At 38.0% G+C, this 17,647-nt stretch overlaps 1 protein-coding gene across 1 annotated transcript in view; it reads right to left on the reverse strand.

The window, feature by feature from the left end:
• Positions 1-17,038, reverse strand: part of CA1 (carbonic anhydrase 1) — a 46,926-nt gene extending 29,888 nt beyond the window's left edge. Inside the window, exon 1 of the mRNA XM_030839236.2 lies at positions 16,919-17,038. The gene's annotated coding sequence lies outside the window, so the exon portion shown is untranslated. The remainder of the gene's footprint in view (positions 1-16,918) is intronic.
• Between the last annotated feature and the right edge of the window lie 609 nt (positions 17,039-17,647).

The raw sequence follows: 17,647 nt of genomic DNA on the forward strand, positions 1-17,647 counted from the left end.
CAACACATTACTGAATAACCAGTGAGTCAAAGAAATCAAAGAAGAAATTTAAAAAATACCTATAGAGAAATGAGAACAGAAGTACAACATACCAAAATTTAAGGGATGCAGCAAAGTGGTTCTGAGAGGGAAGTTCATAGCAATGCAGCCTACCTCAAGAAAGAAACAAACAAATAATTCCCAAATAAATGATCTAACTTTATACCTAAAGGAACTGGAAAAAGAACAAAGACCAAAATTAGTAGAAGGAAGAAAATAATAAATGTCAGAGAGGAATAAGTGAAATAGAGGCCAAAACTACAATAGAAAAGATCAATAAAACTAAGTCAAGAAAAGAAGAGAGGGCTCAAATAAAATCAGAAATAAAAGAGAAGTTACAACTGATACCACAGAATAGACTACTATGAACATTTATATGCTAACAAATTGCACAACCTAGAAGAAATAGATAAATTTCCAGAAACATATGGTCTTCCAGGACTGGACCATGAAGGAATAGAAAATCTAAATTGACCGATTACTAATCAGGAGATTGAAATGGCAATCAAAAAGCACACAAGAAACAAAAGACCAGAACCAGAATTTTCACTGGCAAATTCTACAAAACATTCAAAAAAAGATTTAAGAACTATCCTCAGACTCTTCCAAAAAATTGAAGATGAGGGAAAACTTCCAAACACATTTTACAAAGCCAGCATTACCCTATTACCAAAAGCAGACAAGGACAACACAGAAAAGAAAATTATAGACCAATATTCTTGATAAACATTGATGCAAAAATCCTCAATAAAATATTAGCAAACTGAATTCAATACATTAAAAGGATCATACACCATGAATAACTGGAATTTATTCCACAGATGCAAGGATGGTTCAACATTTGCAAACCAATCAAATGTGATACATGACATTAACAAAACGAAGAATGAAAATTATACTATTATCTCAATAGATACAGAGAAAACTTTTGACAAAATTTGTCAGCTATTTATGATAAAAACTCTCAACAAAGTGGGTATAGAGGGACCATAACGCAACATAATAAAGGCCATATATGACAAACCCACAGATAACATCACATTCAACAGCAAAAAGCTGAAAGCTTTTCCTTTTAAGATCAGGGACAAGACAAAAATTCCCACCCTTGCCACTGTTATTCAAAATAATATTGGAAGTCCTAGTCACAGCAATTAGGCTAGAAATAAAAGGCATCCAAATCAGAAAGGAAGAAACAAAGCTCTCACTATTTGCAGATGATATGATACCATATATAGAAAAACTGTAAAGACTTCACCCAAAACTTGTTAGGACTAATAATGAATTCAGGGAAGTTGCAGGATACACAATCAATATACAGAAATCTGTAGGGTTTCTGTACATTAATAATGAACTAACAGAAAGAGAAATTAGGAAAATAACCCCCGTACAATTGCAACAAAAAGAATAGAATATCTAGGAATAAATTTAACCAAGGAGATGAAAGACTTGTATATTAAAAACTATTAAACAATGATGAAAGAAATTAAAGAAGATATCAGAAAATGCAAAGATATTCTGTGCTCATGGATAAGAAAAATTAATATTGCTAAAATGTCCAAACTACCCAAGGCAATGTCTATCAAAATGCCAATGGCATATTTCACAGAACTAGAATAAACAATTCTAAAATTTGTATGAAAACATAAAAGACTCCAAAAAGCCAAAACAATCTTGAGAAAGAAGAACAAAACCAGAGGTATCAAGCTCCCGGATTTCAAATCATACTACAAAGCTATAGCAATCAAAACAATATAGTACTGGCCCAAAAGCAGACATATAGATCCATGCAACAGAATTGAGAGCCCCAAAATAAATCCAACACACATGGACAACTAATATGGACAATTAATCTACACAAAGGAGAAATGAACATACAATGGAGAAAGGACAGTCTCTTCAATAAATAGTGCTGGGAAAACTGGACAGCTACATGCAAAAGAATGAAAATAGACTGCTATCTTACACCATACACAAACATTAACTCAAAGTGGATTAAAACCTTGAATGTAAGACCAGAAACAATCAAATTCCTAAAAGAAAACATAAGTGGTAACTTCAATGACATCAGTTTTAGTTATGTTTTTGTGGATCTGACTCCAAAGGCAAGGGGACAAAAGCCAAAATAAACAAACGAGACTACATCAAAATAGACTTTTGTACAGTGAAGGAAACCATCATCAAAATGAAAAGGCAATCATAAATAGATCTACAGTAAATATTGTGGTACATGACTCTTTTTGATAGCCAGGACATGGAAGCAACCTAAGTGTCCATTGACAGATGAATGGATAAAGAAGATATGGCACATATATACAATGGAATATTACTCAGCCATACAAATAAATGAAATTTAGTTATTTGTAGTGAAGTGGATGGACGTAGAGTCTGTCATATAGAGTGAAGTTAAATCAGAAAGAGAAAAACAAATACCATGTGCTAACACATATATATGGAATCTAAGAGAAAAAAAAGGGTTCTGAAGAACCTAGGGGTCCGACAGGAATAAAGACGCAGATGTAGAGAATGGACTTGAGGACGTGGTGGGGGGAAGGATAAGCTAGGATGAAGTGAGAGAGTGGCATGGACACATATACACTACAAAATGTAAAATAGTTAATGGGAAGCAGCCACATAGCACAGGGAGATCAGCTCGGTGCTTTGTGACCACCTAGAGGGGTGGGATAGGGAGGATGGGAGGGAGATGCAAGAGGGAAGAGATATGGGAACATATGTATATGTATAGCTGATTCACTTTGATATAAAGCAGAAGCTAACACACCATTGTAAAGCAATTATACTCCAATAAAGATGTAAAAAAAAAATGAATGCAAGAAGATATTTGCAAATCATGTATTCAATAAGATGGTAATATCAAAAATATATGAAGGCTTCATACAATTCAACAAAAAACCCCGAAACAACCTGATTTAAAAATGGACAGAGGATGTGAAAAGACATTTTTCCCAAAGAAGCCATAGAGATGGCCAACAGGCACATGAAAAGTTCAACATTCCTCTCAGGAAAGTGCAAATCAAAACTGTAATGAGGTGTCACCTCACACCTGTTAGAATGGCTGTTATAAAAAAGTCAAGGAATAACAAATGTTGGAGAGGATGTGGAGGAAATGGAACCCTTGTACACTGTTTATGGGACTTTAAATTGGTACAACCACTATGGAAAACAGTACCAAGATTCCTCAAAAAATTAAAAATAAAAATATCATATAACCAAGCTATTTCACTTCTGGGTATTTATCCAAAGAACATGAAAACAATAATTCAAAAAGATATATACACCTATGTTCATTGCAGCATTATTTACAATAGCCAAGATATGGAAACAACCTAAGTGTCCATCAACGGATGAATGGATAAAGAAGATGTGGTATATATATATATATACACACACACACACACACACACACACACGCACAATGAAATACTACTCAGTTATATAGAAGAATGAAATTCTGACATTTGTGACAACATGGATGGACCTTGAAGATATTATGGTAAGTGAAATAAGACAGAGAAAGATAAATATTGATTACTATATGATTTCACTCCTATGTGGAGCCTAAAAACAAAACAAAACAAACTTCACAAATAAAATAAAGCAAAACAAAAAACAAACTCATAGATACAGAGAACGGATTAGTGGTTGCCAGAGGGGAAAAGGGTTGGAGGGTGGGCAAAGTGGGTAATAGGGGTCAACTGTATGGTGATGGATGGTAACTAGACTTGTGGTGATGATGACTGTAGTGTGTATAGGTGTTGAACTATAACACTGTTCACCTGAAACATATATAACTAAAAATTCGGCCTGGGCACTCAACATTAAAGCTCTTTTTAGAATGTAACAGAAGCTAGCAAAGTTAACATGTCCAAAATGTAACTCTAATCTCCCATCCCCCACAATGCTTCCTCTCAGTATTCCACCTATAAGTGGCACTACTACCTTCCCTATTTCTTGAGGAAGAACCCTGGGAGAATTTTTTGAGCATTTCCTTTCATAAAACCTATTAAAAAAACACTAGCAGGTTTAATATTTTCTTCCTTTTAAATATATTTTAAGTCCATCTACTTTTGCCCAACTTCATAGCACCTACCCCTTTGCCACGAGTTCTCTCTTGCAGAGCTACCAGGTCTGGAGAGATTTCACTCTTGGAGAAAATTCTGGTCATGCAAGAGGTAATTGATCCTTTCAGGAAATGCACACTCTGTCTCCTAAGCAAACCCCTAAATTGAGAACTGGGTCTTAGGGACAGGCATGGCATCACCCTTAGAATGGGTACCAATGACAATTCTGAGGCTTGGGCCACTGGAATCTGAACCCATGACTCTCCTGCTGAGCCAAGGCTCTCAAGGGAACTGAACTGGCCCATGTCGGGGGTGATAGCCACTGTATACTGACCTCTCTGAAGGAAAGATTGCCCAATTTAAAATTTAGGACTCCCACAAATAATGATCAGATGATGAGCTTACTACAATCAAAGACTACATATACTCAAGAAGACAAGCACTGTATATCTCAAAGACATTTAAAAAGATAATAAAGGAGAAAAAGTCAAAGAGGTAATATATGTAAAGCATTTAGCACAATGTCTGAAATGCAGTGGGGGCTCCTTACTAGAAGTTCTATTTTGATCTCACTTCTTCCTTTCTTCTCTGAACCAGTGCTCTCAGCACTGGTTCTCCAGCTACTGTCATCCTGAGCTATGCACTGATCATATAAGTTACCTCACTCTGAGCAGGCAGCCCACAGTTTCATGGTTCGGGGTTCATGGCAAAAGATGCATGGAGGTAATATAGTAGTTTCCTACTGCTGCTGTAACAAATTACCCAAAATTTAATAGCTTAAAACAATGCAAATTTATTCTCTTAACACTTCATGCAGTCAGAAGTCTGAAATGAGTCTTAGGGGCTAAAATTAAGATGTTAGCAGGGCTGCATTCCTTCTCGAGGCTCTAGGGGAGATCTGATTCCTTGCCTTTTCTAGATTCTAGATACTGCCAGGATTTCTTGTCTCATGGCCCCTTCCCTATCTTTAAAGCCAGGAGCTTATCATCTTTTCTCTTTCTGCTCTTCTGCTTCCCTCTTATAAGGAATCTTGTGATTATATCAGGCCCACCTGGATAATTCAGACTAACCTTCCCGTCTCAGAATCATTAATTTACTTGCTTCTGCAAAGTCCCTGTAAAGTAACAAATTCACAGGTTCTGAGGATTAGGACATGGGCATCTTTGGGGGCCATTATTCAGCCCACCACAGTTAAGGAGCAAAGATTCATTGAATAGTGGCAGAGATTGGTGGTGGTGGTGGTGGTGGTGGTGGTGTATTGAGGAGGAAAGTGGCTAAATGGGGAAAAGAGATGAATTTCAGTCCTGGGCATGATGGGCTTGGCACATTTAGGGAAGGAGAGTCAGGGAAATTAGCTTCATCTTGAGCTTAAAATGATCCAGGGATTTTGCTTTCTAAAATGCAGGTATAATTGTGTGTGTTATGGGTGTGTTGGGGGCGGGGATAGGGGTGCTCGAAATAATATGATAAAGTAATAGTTTCATTACTACTGTAAAGAGTATTGTTCTTTGGATATTTTTTAATCGACTGTGGTTGATATAGCAGAAAGGAGTAGATTTTTCTACATTGCTATTTCGTCTGGTGATCTTACTGGATTTTCTAAGTTCTAATTCGTCACCCATTGATTCTATCAGATTTTCTAGGCAGATAACATATCATATATTATTTTGAACAAAATATCAGTGCTGATATTTGAAGAAAATATCAATAATAGACACATAAGAGGAAGTGGTTAAGGAGAGCTGAAAATGTATGTTTTGGCAAAATGATTATCAATAAAGTCATTTACGTGCACTGCTCACCTTTAATTCCCCTGCGGCACAATAGCACAAAGGTAAGTCAGATTGATTTTAATGTGAGTTTTATTTTACAAGGGCTGTTAAGTCGACACAGCTTTCCTTAGTCACCATGGTTGGTGTTTTGTGGCATGTTCATCCTCTCACAGTTTAAGGAAAAAGTAAAGGGAACACTTTTCTTTTTCAACACTTTGGCTTCAGGTTGCCCCTTGTTACTTTTACTACTAATGGGAGAAACTCCAATTTCTTAGTAGTTAATTTAAACATTAACTTTTTTTTTAAACATCTTTATTGGAGTATAATTGCTTTACAATTGTGAGTTCGTTTCTGCTTTATAACAAAATGAATCAGCTATACATAAGCATGTATCCCCATATCTCCTCCCTCTTGCTTCTCCCTCCCACCCTCCTATCCCACCCCTCTAGGTTGTCACAAAGCACTGAGCTGATCTCCCTGTGCTATGCGGCTGCTTCCCACTAGCTATCTATTTTACATTTGGTAATGTATATATGTCCATGCCACTCTCTCACTTTGTCCCAGCTTACCCTTCCCCCTCCCCATAAACGCTAACTTTTACCCATATCTTTCCCGCTCCTGGTGGAGTGTCACACACAGGAACACAGCACGATAAATATTTCTGTTCATGCAGGTGATGAATGTTGTCAAGTGTTCCATCTGTTAATCATTTAAAAAGTGTAGACTTACATACTTGCAAGGCATAGCTATGAAAATGTTACTTCTTTAACTAAAAACTTATCTACTTCATCTTTCTGCTAAAAGATCAGCACTAACTGAATGACTTGCCCTAACTCTGAGCTCTTCCTGCCTCCAGATGATATCATGCTCGTTCTCCTCCTGCCTCCAGTATGTCGGTTAATGTTGCCACCAAAGCCCAGGGTCAGGGTCTAAGCCCACAGGCCTGGACTTCTCACGTTCTCCCTCCCTTTCCTTAGGCTTCCTCATGTGAATGCTATCCATTTTATCTCCACAACGCCTCTGGCATTCCTCCCTTCCACTTCCTTTTCATTGCCACTGCCTCTCACCTGCTGACATAAAATTGCATCCTACCTGGCCTCACTGCCTGAGCCTCTCTCCCCTCCAATCCAGCTCAAGTCCTCCTGTGAGAATAATAGCCCTGAAGCCTAGTACCAATCAGCTCACTCCTGGTCTGTTAAATTGCAACAGCTTCCCAATACTTTGCATAAAATGTGAATAGCACAGCCTGGCATTCAAGGGCTGCAAATCCATTTTTCTAGTCTTGTATCTTGCTAGTTCCCTTCATATTGTTTATGTTTCAGTCAAAGAGGATTATATGTTATCCCCAAGTTGATTCTGTGTCTCTCTCCACCTTCAGGCTTTGCCACGTGCAGCTCTTTCATGTGAAACACCCAGCTTCTCAGCCCAAACACACATATCAACTTGTGAAAATCCAACCTATTATTCAAAGTGCATCTCAGATGATAAGTATTTCCTTAATGAAGACTTTCATGAAATTCATACTCTCCCAAGTTTTTTGGCTGCATTGGGTCTTCATTGCTACACGTGGACTTTCTCTAGTTGCAGTGAGCGGGAGCTACTCTTCATTGCGGTGCCTGTGCTTCTCATTGCGGTGGCTTCTCTTGTTGCGGAGCACGGGCTCTAGGCGTGCGGGCTTCATTAGTTGTGGTGCGTGGGCTCTAGAGCGCAGGCTCAGTAGTTGAGACGCACTGGCTTAGTTGCTCCACGGCATGTGGGATCTTCCTGGACCAGGGCTCAAACCCATGTCCCCTGCATTGGCAGGCGAATTCTTAACCACTGCATCACCAGGGAAGCCCTGTTTTGTATCTTTCTTATGACACTTCTCATATTCAAACCTTGATTACGTTTATGTGTATACTTGTCTCTCCACTAGATGATAGGATGGCTAGGAATCTTCCACTATTCTTAACAGATCCTCAATAAATATTTGTCAGATGTTGGATGGATAAACAAGGGAGTTGAGTTTGTTCATTTATTTCCATGGGATGTGTGTGATGCTGGGAACAAGCAATGTCAGGCCACCAGAATATGTGCCTGGAGCTGGAATGACAGCATTTTCAATCGAGGAAGACCGTTGTAATATACACTAAGCTAAGAATCATCTTGTCTCAGGAAAATTGGCCAGAATTTTAGCACTCCATTTTCAGGAAAGGGATACTGTCTCTTTACCTAAGACTTGGTCTAATCTTAGTACCAGAAACCTGAAACCTCCTAACTGGAGAATAAATGTTTCAATTTTTAATATGTCATAAATTGTGACAGAGGTGAAAGTATCATATTAGCCTGAATATTGGCCACCCCACTGTGCCAGTCAAGGAGTATGTGGTGACAGAGTAGCTAGAGAAGGCTGGGGAGGGTGGGTCCTCAGCTTCTGGTCATGGTACTGGCAGCAACAGCTGCTACTTGGCTCTGAAGGCAGCCTTCTGCCCTCCCTCTTTGGCTAAGAGGTGGATGAGAAAAGTCACAACAGCTAAGAGATCCAAGAAGCGATGGGGAGGTGGGTGTACAGATGGGGCAGGGGCTCCAGGAAGACTCTGGCCTCAGAAGTGCAGCTGAGCTGCATGAAGCAGGATGATTCGTTAGATCGTCTTCAGCCTATGCAATGGTGATGATCTCTAAATTGAGTCATAATATCTGCTTGACAGACTATATTGCATCTGTTATGAAAAAGAATAACTTCTACATTCCAGAAACAGAGGATTATCTGGGGTGTAAACTTACAGGTGCCTCACTTTGTAGCAATGTGAAAAAATTAAAGGCACATAAATCTAGAAGTAGATAGCTTCAGCTCCACCATAATGGATGATGAAAAGTGAGATTAAATGATTCTGAAACTTTACCTGACATGATAAACCTCTATCACTTAAGAAAGTGAACCCTGCTCGGTTGGACACAGCCTCCCTAATATTACTATGGTAAAATGAATTTTTTACATTGCAGGTCAGGGAAGCCAAATATGGTCTTCATATCACAGTGTCCTGCACCCATCCATACACAGGATATTACTTTAAGATTAGCATTTGCAAGAATTGGTAAATCACTTAATAGACTTTGTGTGGGTTTTATTCTAGATAAATATATAAAGGGTTGATCCACTTTTAATATTTAAAACATTTTCTCCTTTTCACCTTCAATATAGCCTGGACTTGTTAATTTGTTTTTAAGTTCATGGAGAACAACTGTGGCCATAATCTCTTAAGACACAGATGAAGAAGAAACAAAAAATTGGGAAAGATGAAAATCTGATTTCAAATCCATGACCCCCTCTCCTTGTCAATGCCTTGCTGGCAAGATTCAACCAGTTGATAAGAAATGTATGTGGGTCTCCAAAATAGAAAGTCTTAAGAACACACACAAACGTGGGCATCAATGTTTACAGAACTGGGGAAGGCAGTGGCTTCTGGCTGGAAACAGGCGTGATGTACTAGGGTGAGAAACTCAGAAACTTTGGCTCTCAGAGTGCAGACAACCAGTTAAGCCCAGTGGATCCCCCTTGGTCATTGGAGAAAATTTGATCAGCCAGTTTCCAGTGTGCAGCCTGCTTCTTGGAGATCAACTCTAGAAGCTCTGGGGAAGAACTGCAACTTTGTGCAGAATTTGCTAACCCACATAGTTGAGGAGGGGAGAAGCCCACCATGCCCTTTCTCACAAAACACAAAGAGGTGTTTTTTGCCTTTTGCATCCAAAAGAAGAGTTTTTAGATTCTGCTCACCAATAGGCAATAGTGTGTGAAAAGACTCTCTATGTGACCATTGTGTAGGAAAATGAAATTCAAAGCAATGAGAAACCAAAAGAATGGGGGGTAAAATGCAAAGCATTGATAATATTTCTTATGGAAGCATAAAGTGGTACAATCATTAGTTTGTATACTCATTTGAATTATAAATGGATATAGACTTGGGTCCCTAAATCTCATGTTTAGAACTCTATGCTACTGAAGAATTGACCAAAATAATTTGAAGTATAAGGACACTAATTGAATCAGAGTTTGTGAGAGAAGGCATTTCAAAGTAGCCTAAAGACTGAAATAATGATCCTAGGCAACCGTGCTTGTAATATTTTAAGTGTAAAAAGTGAATTGCATATATGTCCATGCCACTCTCTCCAAACGTAAAGTAGATTGCTAGTGGGAAGCAGCTGCATAGCACAGAGAGATCAACTCGGTGCTTTGTGACCACCTAGAGGGGTGGGTTAGGGAGGGTGGGAGGGAGGGAGACTCAAGAGGGAAGAGATATGGGAACATATGTATATGTATAACTGATTCACTTTGTCATAAAGCAGAAACTAACACACCATTGTAAAGCAATTATACTCCAATAAAGATGTAAAAATAAAAAAGTGAATTGCAGAGCAACAACATAATATGATCCTGATTTTGTATATAACACGTTTTGCATGTATACATGCTTATGCATTCATTGAAGAGTGAGTGGAAAAACACCAACCTGGTAACATTTGTTGCCTTGAAGGGAATATGACTGGAAAGAACAGGAGATGAAGGACTCAACTTTTACAGCTACTCACATTAGAAAATAAATAAAAACACAGAGTATTGGAGGGAAAAGAAGGTAGATTATTTGTGAATTGCATTTGCAATTAAAAAAATCCTTTCTGTCTTTAGTTGTGGTACATAACTGCTTTAAGCATATGGAAGTATTTTTTTTCCATTTTATTTCTATAAAACAAACAAAAATACCCTTTTGATGATTGTGTTTTATTCTAACTGAGGCAGTTGACATGCACAGTAAGTTCTTTTGGGTTTCCTTATAATTTTTTCAAGACTCACCCTCTGTCTTTCTTAAAATTTAAGTGTTTTTGAAAAAGAGAAACATGTTAGAAAACTCCAGATAGATATAATTATGTAATATCTGGGGGGGGGGAGGGTAGTGTCCTATTCCTTAAAAGGTTTAATAGCTATGCATCAAACCAGGAAGTTCCAGGCTCGTCACCATCATGTCAATCTTACAACATTCCCAACAAGGTCCTGCCTCCCAGAAACTAAATCTGACTTTCTCCTTGAGCCAGTACCAAGTCTCTGGACAGAGCTTTAATGGGAGGATTTGGGGTCATGGGTTTTCTCCAAGGAGGCTCAGAAAATGCTTCCCTTGCAGTTGGAGTTTGAAGACTGCAGCTCAGTGGCAGACCAGGACAGCTAAGAATATTTTGAAGCAAGTAGCCACTTTTCTTCTCCTCTCACAGCCTTGTATGTACCCTGTTTTCTGTGCTCTTTCCTCTGAGGTTCTCCCCTGTTCCAATTAAACTGTACATCATAATTGCAAGGCCGTCTCAGATACACTTTAAAATAACATGTTTACTTTGTGAAAGCTCTTACTTTAGGGAAACCAGAGGTCAAGATTGCAGTTTGTTGACACATTTGTGAAATGACTTTGCCGTCCTACTTCCTTGTTCACTTCCATTTTATCTTTCATGGTACTCTCTCTTTTCCAAGTTTATGGTTTTCTAATACTACCTCTTGTCTATCCTACTTTGGACATTGGACTGCCTAGGACACATCTCTCTACCTTCCAACCCTGTATCCAAGTTTGTCTAACTTTAGCAAGTTAACCGTCTTGAAATGAATTCACATCACTGTGTTAATGGCAGAAAATGGTTTTATACGTTAACTTCTTTCAGTCACATCTGCATTTTATATAGTGATTTTAAACTCAAGTGAAAGAATATATTTTCAACAACATTTTCATGGACTAGTACAGGCTAGAAAAGGAGAGATCTTTGGCCACAGCCGCTTCTCAGGGTCCCTCACATTGTAATAGGTACCCCAATTTGAGATGCTGCAAAGGTTGTACTTGACAGGAAACAAGTGAACAATGTTCTTTTTAAAAAGCATACTCTCAGCCTCTACCTGAAGAGGAAATGAATGGGCACCCTGGCACTTTGATGAATTGATCTCAACGTCCTCCATTCATCCTCCATCCATTACTCATGTTATTATGTTCCTTACTGATTGGAAGTTATGTTTACTTGTGTGATCCCTGCATGTTCTTTGAATAGCCCCCAACTATTATGACTTTATTACCATCTTTAGCATCAATCTACAGGCTCTGGACCAATCCCACGTGTAGGTAGAGGAAGTTTAAAGGAGATTTAAATTATGCCTCCAGTTTCAATGACACTTGGGGCTGGGAGTGACTTAGTCCTATCTTGCCTAAGGCCTGAACCTAAATCACAATTTGTATAAAGAGCTCTATTTTTTTCCCTAAACTTCAGACTCTGACTTGATAATGGGTCAGGTGCCCCAGGCCTTCTAGATTTGTCATTTTTAATCCTTTTTGGTCATGAACTCCTTTGAGATTCTGATAAAAGTTCTAACTATGTCTGCACATATTCTCAGACTCACATACCCTCCTCAATTTCAAATACAGTTTTAGGGTTTTTTTGAACCCTAAGGCCCACCTACGAATGGGATCCCCAAATCTTGTAGGCTTTTGTGTCACATATAGTGCACCTAAGCAGAAATCAGCTCAGCTGAGGTGATACCCTAAAACACATGCTACTGATCTCATCTGCCCTTGGGGCACCAAAATCTTGTGAGCAATAGTCAGGTAGAGTCCACCCAGGACAAATATTTGTACAAAGTAATACCCAGAGAGGCTCTTTGACTTATAACTTTATGAGAAAAATAAAACTATTTGCTGAGCATGAGTGAGCATTAGAGAAGGAGAACAATACAGAGTTTACTATACTGATAAGACCTTAATTGCATAGAGTGAATTACAGAGCAGCAAAATTCTGATATGTACTTTCAGTTCTGAATTAAGGAACTTTTGAACTCCTATATTCACAGTGGCTAAAAGAATTGTGACCTGTGTTCTACAGACTAATATAAGCTCAACCATGAAATATTTGTTAAATGCTGACTGTGCGTCAGGCCCCAAGCTAGGTTTTATAGATAAAAATATGAGTGAGGAGCTCAAATATAGTACAGGAGAAAGATGTGTAAATAAATAATAGTAAAAGTACTGCTACTTTCTAAGTGTAGGCACTGTGTTAATGGTGTCACATATATTACTTCACCAAATCTTCAAAACAATTCTAGAGGCTGGCTTATTATTACCCTCATTTTATAAATGAGGAAACAAAAATCATAGACAAATTGAGTAAATGGACCATATACCATGGTGGAACTGAAATTCAGACCTGAGTCCAAGGAAGACCCAAGTTTTGGGGACCCTCTGTAATATGGAATACCCTTCATACCCATTAGTTGGCTATTATCAAAAGCCAAGCAAAACAAAACCAAAAGAACAGAAAATAACAAGTGTTGGCAATGATGTAGAGAAATTGGAACCTCTGTGCATTGTTTGTGGGAATATAAAATGTGCAGCCACTGTAGAAAATGGTATGGTGGTTCCTAAAATATTAAATATAGAGCTACCATATGATCTAGCAATTCCACTTCTGGGTATAAACCTAAAAGAATTGAAAGCAGGAACTTGAACAGATATTTGTACACCCATGTTCATAGCAGCTTTATTCACAATAGCCGAAAGGTAGAAACAACCCACATGTCTGTTGACAGGTGAATGGATAAGCAAAACATAGTATATACGTACAATAGATTATTATTCATCCTTTAAAAGGAATGATACAATATAGGTGAACCTTGAAGACTATGCTAAGTGAAAAAAGCCAGACACAAAAGGACAAAGGAATAATACAAATATAATTCCACTAATAAGAGGTACATAGAATAGTCAAATTCACAGAGCTGGAAAGTACAATAGTGGTACCAGGGGCTGAGAGAAGAGCAATTGGGGAGTTACTGTTTAATGGATATGGAGTTTCAGGTTGAGAAGATGAAAAAGGTCTGGAGATGGATACGGTGGTGACAGTTGTACAATAATGCGATGTACTTAATGCCACAGAACTGTACACTTAAAATGGTAAATTTAATTTTTTCACAAAAAAGAATACAAAATTAATAATAAAAATTAGTTACTAAGGTGAATATGTACGCAGGACAAAAAAGTCATAACAAACATTAAAAAATTTAGCAAATACCAAAACATCACAAAATCCAGAAACTAATATAGTATTTTATATTAAACTGCCTGATACAACTCTGTAATACCTTTTCCTTACATTTTTGTTTCATAACCTTCAATTACCTCTTCATATGACAAAAAGTATATCATTTTCTATAGAGAGAATAGAAAGATAATTTAGGCTTCCAGCCTGGTTGATTAAATTTTTTTATTATTGATAATGGGATGCATAAAACTTCACACACATTTGAAGTTCTGCTTCACACTTGTGCCTTACAAGCAGGATTCTCATAAATTTAATTTTGTATTATTCCCATCAAAAAATATGATGTGGTTTTAATTGTATATAAAGTACTATCAGATCTATTCCTAAGTGAAAAAAATTTCTGTCTTGACTAGGATGAGAACCAAATTCTCTGTCTACAATTTTATATATTTGGTGATTGAAATTTTTTTCTGACAGTCTGCTCTGTCTCTACATTTCAGTCTCTCTTCCACAGTCTACCAGTTTCCAGAGCTGGGAGCTGTTAGAACATTTTTGCATTTTGATAAGACTTTGGGCTCTGCATGTTTGTTTTGGCATAGTGGATGCTACCATAATGGCTAGCAATAAATTATCAATATACAGAAATGACTGTGAACCACATAAATATATCCCATTAAACCCAAACTAAAATTCAACATTCCCTCATCTGGATCTCAAAATACCTGCAGCCTCTCTAACAACATCTGACACAGGAAACCTGATGATAGTGAGATGTCAAAGTATAATTGTGGTTAAATATCTTTTGTAAATTTTATGTAAACATATGTCCACCTGAAGACATTTCTAGGGCCTTTCCAGGATCTTGGAATTGGGTTCAAGCAAGTGGAGTGTCCTGAAGCTTAAACATCATGTGTTCACATTAACATCACCTCTACCCAGGTCTCAACGTTTTTGCTTCTCACAACAATACTATTCAACCGCAGACAGTTATAAAGCAGTGAGGCAAAGGCAACAAGAGAAACCTAACTAGATGTTAAAGTCACACCAACAAAGGACACATAGAACAGCCTGGGTCAAGGAAGGCTTTGGAGGAATTCACCTACCTCGTGCTGACCTTTACTAGGATAGCACTGTCATATTTCAAGCCTTTCATCTCCACTTTCAGAAAATTATCACTAAGCACCTCTAATTTCACATCTTGCCCACCTGCCTTATCCTGCCCAATGGTGCCATAAAAGATCTGTTTACTCCTTTTTTTTTTTAAAGAAAGAGTTATGTTTAGAACACATATTTACAACAAATTAAAAGATTAAAACAAATGTTGGCATGACAGAAGCAAAGAATAAAATAGGCAAAATTTCCCAAGGCAAGAGCTCCATACTTTCAATGGATTTATGTCTTTTCAAGAGGTATAAGATGCATGGTATTGAGGGGATGTTTGGATAAGATGGATGAACTGCAGGCAGGAACTCCAAGGTACAGTGGAGACTCCCGTACGATGACTGTATCCTGGCACCTGCTAGCCCAAACCACAGAGACGGAAGGGTGTATGTAGGTGAGCTACAGATCGTGAGTTCGATGCAACCCTAGAGGTAATATTCTAAAATAAGTATCAAATTGATTGTGTTAATCAGGTAGGGAATAGTCAATAAAATGACAATAGGGTTATCGATAATGAACAAGATACGTAAAGTATAAAAACATGCAGACTCCAACCATGCAATAAAGAGATAAATTTAGTCAAGTGGTGAAGAATATTAGCCTGTAGAGGGAGTATCGACTAACAAATCAGACAATTAAAAGTTGTAAAAGAGATTAACATTAAAAACTGGGGAAAGATACACATAATGTACAAGGTTGTACAAAATGGTGTGAGCTTGAAAAGTTCCATTGCTTCAAGGACACACCCACATGTTGACCTTTGGCTCATGAGGAGGCTCCCTGGCCCTGGGTAATACCTAACTATGTCCCTGCTCCTCTCTCAGATTCTTTTTTTTTTTTTTTGGCAGTATGCGGGCTTCTCACTGTTATGGCCTCTCCCATTGTGGAGCACAGGCTCCGGACGCGCAGGCTCAGCGGCCATGGCTCACAGGCCCAGCTGCTCCGCAGCATGTGGGATCTTCCCGGACCGGGGCACGAACGCGTGTCCCCTGCATCGGCAGGCGGAATCTCAACCACTGCGCCACCAGGGAAGCCCTCAAATTCTTTAATTGACATTTCAACCTTGACCCTGATCTTCTGATACAGTAACCTCAGCCCAACGAGATCATATGTCCCTACTCTCTATTTTAGTCAGCGACTATGCAAAACAGTGAAAACAGTAAAGTTGAAATTAATAAAATCTACAGTATTAACATGTTTGTATTGAGTTTAGGAATACTTTAACCATTGGAATAATCTATGAAATATTATTTTTAAGGTGCTCAAAACAGTTAATAGAACTTGACATTTTAGAATATTATATATGAGCCATTTTATTTCAAAGGTATAAGAGAACTTTCTTAAGTTTCTACAGTGTTTAAACATTTAAGAGAACATAATTTACTAATGCATACATTTGATTTATTACTTTTACCAGAGTTACTTTAATTATTAGAAAAGTCTTCCCCCCACCCCTACCCTGGCCTTTAACTTGTCAAGTGTGTAAAAGACTAACATGTCAGGCATTTGAAATATTTGAGAGACTCCAATAAACTAAATTTATAATTCATATATTTAAAAATATTTAAAGCAACTTTTAGTTAACCAGGCCTATCAATTCCATTGTATGTTTAGGGGAAATAACATTAGATTGAATATTCATCAAGGATTAAGTATAATTTGTATTTTCTGCCTAAAAATACAAAAGCTTTAGAAAAAGTAATTTTTAAACTTGGCAGCTTTAATATATTAAATGGTAATTAAAGCCTATGTAGAACTATATTTTATAAGATTTAAAGATTCCTTTGGTGGTGGGGCACAACACACTGAAAGGCAGAACTTTCTGTTACTTACAGCTCCGAAGGAGGGAAGGCTGCCAGGCAGGATGGCACAGTGGGTTATACCTGGAGACAATGTAACAGCAAGCTTGAGCTGTAGGTGCAGGTAATGTATGGCAAGCAGGGTGGGGTTAGCTAGGTTTCCCGGGCTCTATATGGATTGGCTAATTTTAATAAGTTTGGTGGGCCCTGGGGCATGGGCTTGTCCCCTAGTTGTCTGGTACCTGGCCTGGTAGAGATTAGGATAAGTGTATAGTGGCCCCAGAGTGTGTGAGCCTGATAAGGAAAGTGGTTGAGGTGTGGACTTAATCAGTTGTTCAAGAAGGGGAGCTGTCTAGTCTCTAGCCAGGGCCTCAAAACTGAGTCAAGACAGCACAATAAATTAAAAGTTTATTAAACTAAAATTAAAAATTTTGTCTATACCTATCTCAGTTGAGCCCTTAATGTTTTGACATCAGTTTTCTTTTTTTAAAAATTGTAGCATTATTTTTAATTGCAAAACATCAAAAATAACCTGAATCCCATACTTGAGATGTTATATTATGAAGCTATACAAAAAAAGAGCGTGATGTGTATGAATTATTATTTGTGATTTTCAGCATATACTGTTGTTTTTGTTTTAAAAAGTAAAGTTAGCATGCTTTTTTTTTTTTTTTTTTTTTCAGTACGCGGGCCTCTCACTGTTGTGGCCTCTCCCGTTGTGGAGCACAGGCTCCAGAAGCGCAGGCTCAGCGGCCATGGCTCA

The sequence above is a fragment of the Globicephala melas genome, chromosome 17 (genome assembly GCF_963455315.2).
Source record: "Globicephala melas chromosome 17, mGloMel1.2, whole genome shotgun sequence".
Taxonomy (NCBI): Eukaryota; Metazoa; Chordata; class Mammalia; order Artiodactyla; family Delphinidae; genus Globicephala; species Globicephala melas.